The sequence below is a fragment of the Asparagus officinalis genome, chromosome 8 (genome assembly GCF_001876935.1).
Source record: "Asparagus officinalis chromosome 8, Aspof.V1, whole genome shotgun sequence".
Classification (NCBI taxonomy): Eukaryota; Viridiplantae; Streptophyta; class Magnoliopsida; order Asparagales; family Asparagaceae; genus Asparagus; species Asparagus officinalis.
Genome location: NC_033801.1, coordinates 31,726,678 through 31,733,228, shown reverse-complemented (window position 1 = coordinate 31,733,228; position 6,551 = coordinate 31,726,678). Strand labels below are relative to the sequence as shown.

The window sequence follows — 6,551 nt, the reverse complement described above, 5'->3', positions numbered from 1 at the left end:
GCGAAGACGACATCGGCGAACTGAATGACGACGAGGTCGACGGGGCGAGGGCGATGTGATGACCCGTGGGTAGGTAGCTATGGAGGAGGAGGAGACCAGGGTCGGTTGTTGTTCGGAAGAGGGAATGACACAGGCGGTGAGCTGGTGGTTTTGCGGTTGATGTAGAGGTGGCAGGGAGGCGGGGTTGGGTGTCGGTGTTGCTCGAGGATGGAGGGGAACAGGGGAAGGAGACGCGACTTGTGGAAGTGCTGGTAGGGCTGCTCGGTGGGAAGGAGGGTAGGGAAGGGAATGTCAGTGGCTTGTGGAGCAAGGGACGGCGACTTTGTTGAAGGATGCAGGGGGTTTTGGCGGGCTGTTTGTAGGTGGAGAAGCAGGGAGGAGCGGCGGCTGTGTGAGATGGAGTTGGGGACAACAAGTGGAGGAGGTGAAGGGCTGGGCACGGCTGCTTGGGGAGGAGAAGAATAGGGCTGTTTGGAGGAGAGAAGTCGGATAGCGTGAGGAGGAGGTTGTCGGCTATGAAGAGGAGATTGGCGACTGTGAAGAGGAGAAGAAAATTCGGCCTAGGGTTTCACACCCGAGGCTTCACACCAACATTCGGCTTAACACAAAATTAGCTAACAAAATATTTCATTCAATTCTTCGTTATTCTTTTATTCTGATTACAACAGTGCTTTTATAGAGCAATTACAAAATCTCTCAAAATCAATTAGATTCCTCAACTCACTCAGATACTAAAAACTGATTAACTACTAAACTTGACCCAAAATCCAAAATAGAAAAATCCCTCAAATTTCTCACAATTAAAACTAAATTAAGATCTGATCAAACTTGCCAAATCTTTCTTATTCAAAACTAAAATAAAAGAAAGTCAAATAACAAATATGAAAATTGTCATTATTGTCCTCATAAATCTCGTTGTGGAAGAAATACTAGACTTGTTTAAGAATTGTGCAATAACAACAAAGAAATTTATAATGATATTCGATCTTGAGAATAATCTCACTATGGAAAGCACCCTCAAGTTTAATGCAGTTGACATTATTTCTCTCCATTCTGCTGAAACTCTAAATTGAAGCTCCCGTGATTATTAAATTTAGGTGTTAGTGAAAATCAACAATTTAAAGGTTCCATTCTCCATCATTATTGTATTTGTACCTTAACCATCTCAACTCCAAAAATGTTGTTTGTGTGGCTAGGAGGCCATTCTGCATTGGGGTGGGATGATACTAGATTAAGTATCAAGATTAGTAAGGCTGATTTTGATTTTCTTTTTCGTTAGATTGTTGAATATAAATGAGCTCACATACTAAATAAGTTGGCCCTCTGCGTATGATTTCTATCCAATGATTTTTATCCTGAAATTAGATTAATTAGAGAAGTTGCAACATTTTGTGATGGGAAATGCACATATGTCTGCGTACCATGCTCACACAAAAGCTTATTATTATTATTATTATTTTGTTTAAATGATTAAAGATTCCAGAGCTGCATGAATAGCCAGCACTAGATCCTAGGAAGGGCAACACTGGGTTTTAACCTGAATAAAAGAAAACCTTTGTAATACGAATACATAGCAAACTGTTCCACAGAAAATATATGAGATATCCACTATTTTAAAGGACCACACATTATTACAGATATTAATGCTGATATAATAAGGCTAACTCCATCACCTCCTAACTCTCGACCTCTAACAGGAGTCACCCTAAACAAATTTAAACCACAGAAAACATGGGTTTTCTCGAAAAGTAAGCAAATTGCACTAAATTAGAGATACATCAATGCATATGAAATAAAAAAAAACAGAGTGAACATAAATCTCAGTATGTGCTATCAGCTTCCAATTTTATGTACTTGTAAATTCTACGGGCTACTCTGTAATAGATGCAAAATCACAAATACAGTCTTTTTAAAATCTCCGAACAGTTGATCTCAAATCCCTTGCTAAGTAATTACACTACTAACCAAAGACTTCAACACCTTCCGAAATTGTGATAAGAGACCGTTTTATGACGAATGAAGTATGATTCTGTATGTTTGTATCTTGTAGTACAAAAGCAATATGAGGTGCACACTATAATTAGCATGACATTTCATTATCTTGGAACTGACTCCATGTCCTATATCTAGGCTGGGACAGAGGGCTTCTTGGTATGTGCCTAGGTGAAAAGAGAAGATTAAAGATACCTGCAGATCTTGGTTATGGGAAACGTGGAGCTCCTCCTAAAATTCCTGGTAAAGAGATTGAACTCCTACAAAATGCTTGGCTTAAAGTTCTGTATTGGATATCGGCTTAGGTTATCTTTTGCGGGATTAAACGATAACATGCATCACCTAGTAAATCTTGAGTGATCATCTAATAACATCTATATGGTAATGGACAGGTGGAGCAACGCTAATCTTCGATGCCGAGCTTGTATCTATCAATGGCAAAACTGTGGATGAGCAGTGAACAACCAAAAGGAAGTTGATGGCAAAACTCTTGTTCAGTGCTTCCAGCAGGTGACTTTGTTGAGTTCTGTCAGTTGTTAACATTTACATTTGTAGGTTTTGATTGTTTGTCAGAGCTATGAAATAAGGAGGACGTGGTTTAACTTTGTAAATGTTTTGGGAGAATTGGGCCTCTTTGGTTCCATGGGAACATAAATTCTTTAACATTTTTTTTAAAATTTGTTCTGAAATATATATCTTTCATGTTGTGATTTCTAACAATTTTTTGGTAATAATGCTTTTAGAAGTTGCTTAATATGTACAATATAAAGGCATTTTTGTTTTAGTTCTTTTTTTCCAGCTGCACTTGTACAAGGAATTAGTCTCTACAAAAAAAGATCAAATTGACTGTTTTTGGAAATACTAACTCATCTTCTGTAATCGTTAATATAAAAAACATACAGTTAACAAAGGACAACTAATAAAGTTCTACATAGAAACATGGTTTCATAAGCAACAGCTTTCTACTCATACTGAATCAAAACATATTGACAAAGTACCATCCCTTTATTCAGCTCATGAAGCTGGTTTTATAGGAAAAGAAATTATATATTAAAAACCTTGAAATTAGTCCTTGATATTTGGCAATAATCTTCTATATAACCCCAAAACAACTTATTAAATTTCAGATGCATGCGCGTTTGAGCGCGCGCACACACACACATATATATATATATATATATATATATATATATATATATATATATTTAGCTAGGGCTAGGCTTAATTAGGCTAGGAGTTGGAGTTAATTAGGCTTCATCAGGCGTAATTATCATTGGATTTGGATTTTGATCATATATGTTCTTATTGTATATGCCAGGATCTTTGATGTACATATAGGAAGGTTATGGGTTTGCTTTTGCTCACATGTTTCAGGATGCAGTTTTTATATTTTCTCTGTTTTATACATTCATAGCTCTGCTTTTAACTTTTCTCGGCGCATTTATCATACTCCCTTTAAAAGCACGAGTTCGGAAAATCTTTTTTAGACAAATATACCCCTTTATAGTTTGAACTACCTTATCTATAATCAAATTCTAATTTTCAATGGTCAATATTACCCTTCACTATTTTGAATATTTTATTTATATCTTAATCTATCCTAATCATAATCATATCTTATCCTAATCCTATGTGAACCATGTTTAGCTTAACAATTTAAAAAAATTAATATTAATAAAATATATAAAACATAAAAATGATATTAGTTTGTTAAGATAAAGAAATTACAAGTAGATAACATATTATAATACATGAAGTATTGTAAAAAAACCATAAAAAGTTTTAAAAGTGCAGAAAAGACCCTGAAAAGTTCAAAATTATAAAAATCATCCTAATGTCTCAAAACTTAAAATAAAAAACATGAAATTAAAAAATTAACATCAGTTTGCAAAGAATTTAAAATTTACAGTTAACACCTCAATGTCTCAAAAATTATAGAAACACCCTCAAAAGTTTAAATTACAGACAAGCACATTAAAATTCTAAAATTTTAAAACTTACAAACAACACAAATGAATTCAAGAGATTACCATGAGACACCTAAAATTTTTGACATTTTAAAACTTAAAATAACAAATATAAAATTAAAAAAAATAATAGCAGCCTCTGAAGAATTTAACTTTTTTAATTAACACCCTCAATATCTCAAAAATTATAGAAACACCTTCAAAAGTTCAAATTATAAAAAGCCACCCTAAAATTCTAAAATTTGTAAATAAAATAAGATGAATTCAAGATATTACCCTTAGACACCTAAAAAGTTAAAATTTGTCAAAATTAACCTCAAAAATTTTAAAAAACTCCTTCAAAATTTAAAAATCGTAAAAAAAACTCTAAATTTTCAAAATTTTTAACTAGCACACATCAAATTCGTCGATTGGTAGACCGCTGAAATTTAATATTTTTTAAAATTAATCTATAGTTTTAATAATTGTAAAAGACACCCTTAAAATTTTAGAGTTACAAGAAATATACTAACATTTAAAAAATTACCACCAACACATGAAACATAGAATTTACAACTATCAAACTTAAAAGTAAATTTTTTAAAAAACTCTTTCAAAAATTTTAAAAATTACAAATCACACCCTCAAAGTTCAAAACCACAAAAATGGGCTAAAATTTTAAAACTTGGCAAAGAAAAGTGTAATTGTTTGGTATTTTTCATATATATATATATATATATATATATATATATATATATATATATATATATATATATATATATATATATATATATATATATATATATATATATATATATATATATATATATATATATATATATATATATATATATATTAAAATTTCTAATTTAGGGATTTACTATCCATTTTCAGCATCTAAGAATAGTCTAAGTTGATACTGGTAAACAAAAACAATAAGAATTGATTAAAAACATTCGGTTAATGGATAAAATTTTCAAAAATATTATTGATTAAAAATTATCGGCACTATATAAATTAAAGTAATTTCATATAATTTTAGTAATAAGTTGGGGTAGCCAAAATACATTCGTAACATTAATTGATAGATGTTTAAATCCATAGAAATGATAAAACACTATAATATTATACCTTAGCATTAATTGATTTTAATTTAGAAACTTTAATCTTTGACGTTAATAATATTTATAGGGTAAAAGAATACAAGGAATTACATATGGAGAAACTATTAGAATATTTAGAGATAACTTTAAAAGAATTGAGTTATTTCCATTGCAAATGGGAAAGTGATGGAAATAAATCTAAAATTCAGAAAACGTCAATGAATCACTTGAATTGGCATTAACATAAGACATATCTATTAATGAAGCACTGAATGAGTTACATTAAAAAATAATTTAATAACTTTATCCTAATCAAAGAAAAAATCTCCATGGAAGACATAAGAAAAATTAGTAAGTATTCATAAATTCCATACTGTGTTCTTCAAATTAAATATTAATATTATAATCTAAGAGAAATTGGTAATGAATAATGCATGTATTTAGTTTAGATCTTTATGGAAAATGACAGGGATAGAGCAAAGGTAATATTATTGAAATAACAGAAATTCTTATTGGATGCACATCAGAAGAATTCATTTTAGAGGAAAATAAAGAGATAGCTTCTAATTTATTTAAGAAATAAATTAGAAACACAAAGAATTTTATATATATGAAATTAATATTTATTCTCATTAAAATAGAAAAAAAATCAAAGTCTATATTTTAAGCAGTTTGTGTTGAACATCATAAGTACATTTGACTTCTTTGTAAAGTTAAATAAGATGATAAAAAATTGAACATCATAAGTACATTTGACTTCTTTGTAAAGTTAAATAAGATGATAAAAAATTAACGAGCCTAGGAAAGATAATAGCATAAATAAAAAAATTAACGAGCCTAGGAAAGATAATAGCATAAAAAATACAAAATTAGCCTGATGTCACAATTGATGTAGAGGATGAAGACAATACTCTATAATTGTCCGAGAAATGATAAATGATAAACCTGAAGAAGGATTGATCTTAACTCAATTAAAAATAAAACAGAAGAAATAAAAACAATATTTTATGAATATTTTATAGAATAGTTTAATTATTTTGAGTGAAATTTGGAATCTTTAGAAGGGAGTTTCATGAATTTTTTCAGTACTTTTATATTCTTATGTGGATGTTTTTATCATATAAAAGTATACTAGAGTTAGTATTAATCTTTAATTTATATTTTTTTATGAAGTCTATCAATGATTAGGAATAAACTTCATATTCTCTTTTGCATCGTTTTAACATACTTTAAATCAATCATTTTGCCATATTGGTTTTAAATATTCACCTTCCTTGTATAACACTATTTTAATATTTTTTATTTTGCAATGCTATACTTTCTCAAATAAAGCTTAGGTTTATATCAGTTAAAAATAATATGAAAATTCAAATTATTTTTAAATTATATTTGTTTTTTGTCAATTCAAATATCAACATGAAAATTTAAATTGGGTATATCTCATTTAAACAAACATAAAAAAAATAATCGGGATGTAAGAGTTTAAAGAAAAAAATGAGCACAAACTGCC

The 6,551-nt window shown here is 29.9% G+C and overlaps 1 long non-coding RNA gene across 1 annotated transcript; it reads left to right on the top strand.

Moving 5' to 3' along the window:
* LOC109820281 lies at window positions 2,135–2,712 on the top strand. The gene is made up of 2 exons (XR_002241792.1): window positions 2,135–2,235; window positions 2,385–2,712. It is a non-coding gene; the product is annotated as an uncharacterized LOC109820281 (long non-coding RNA).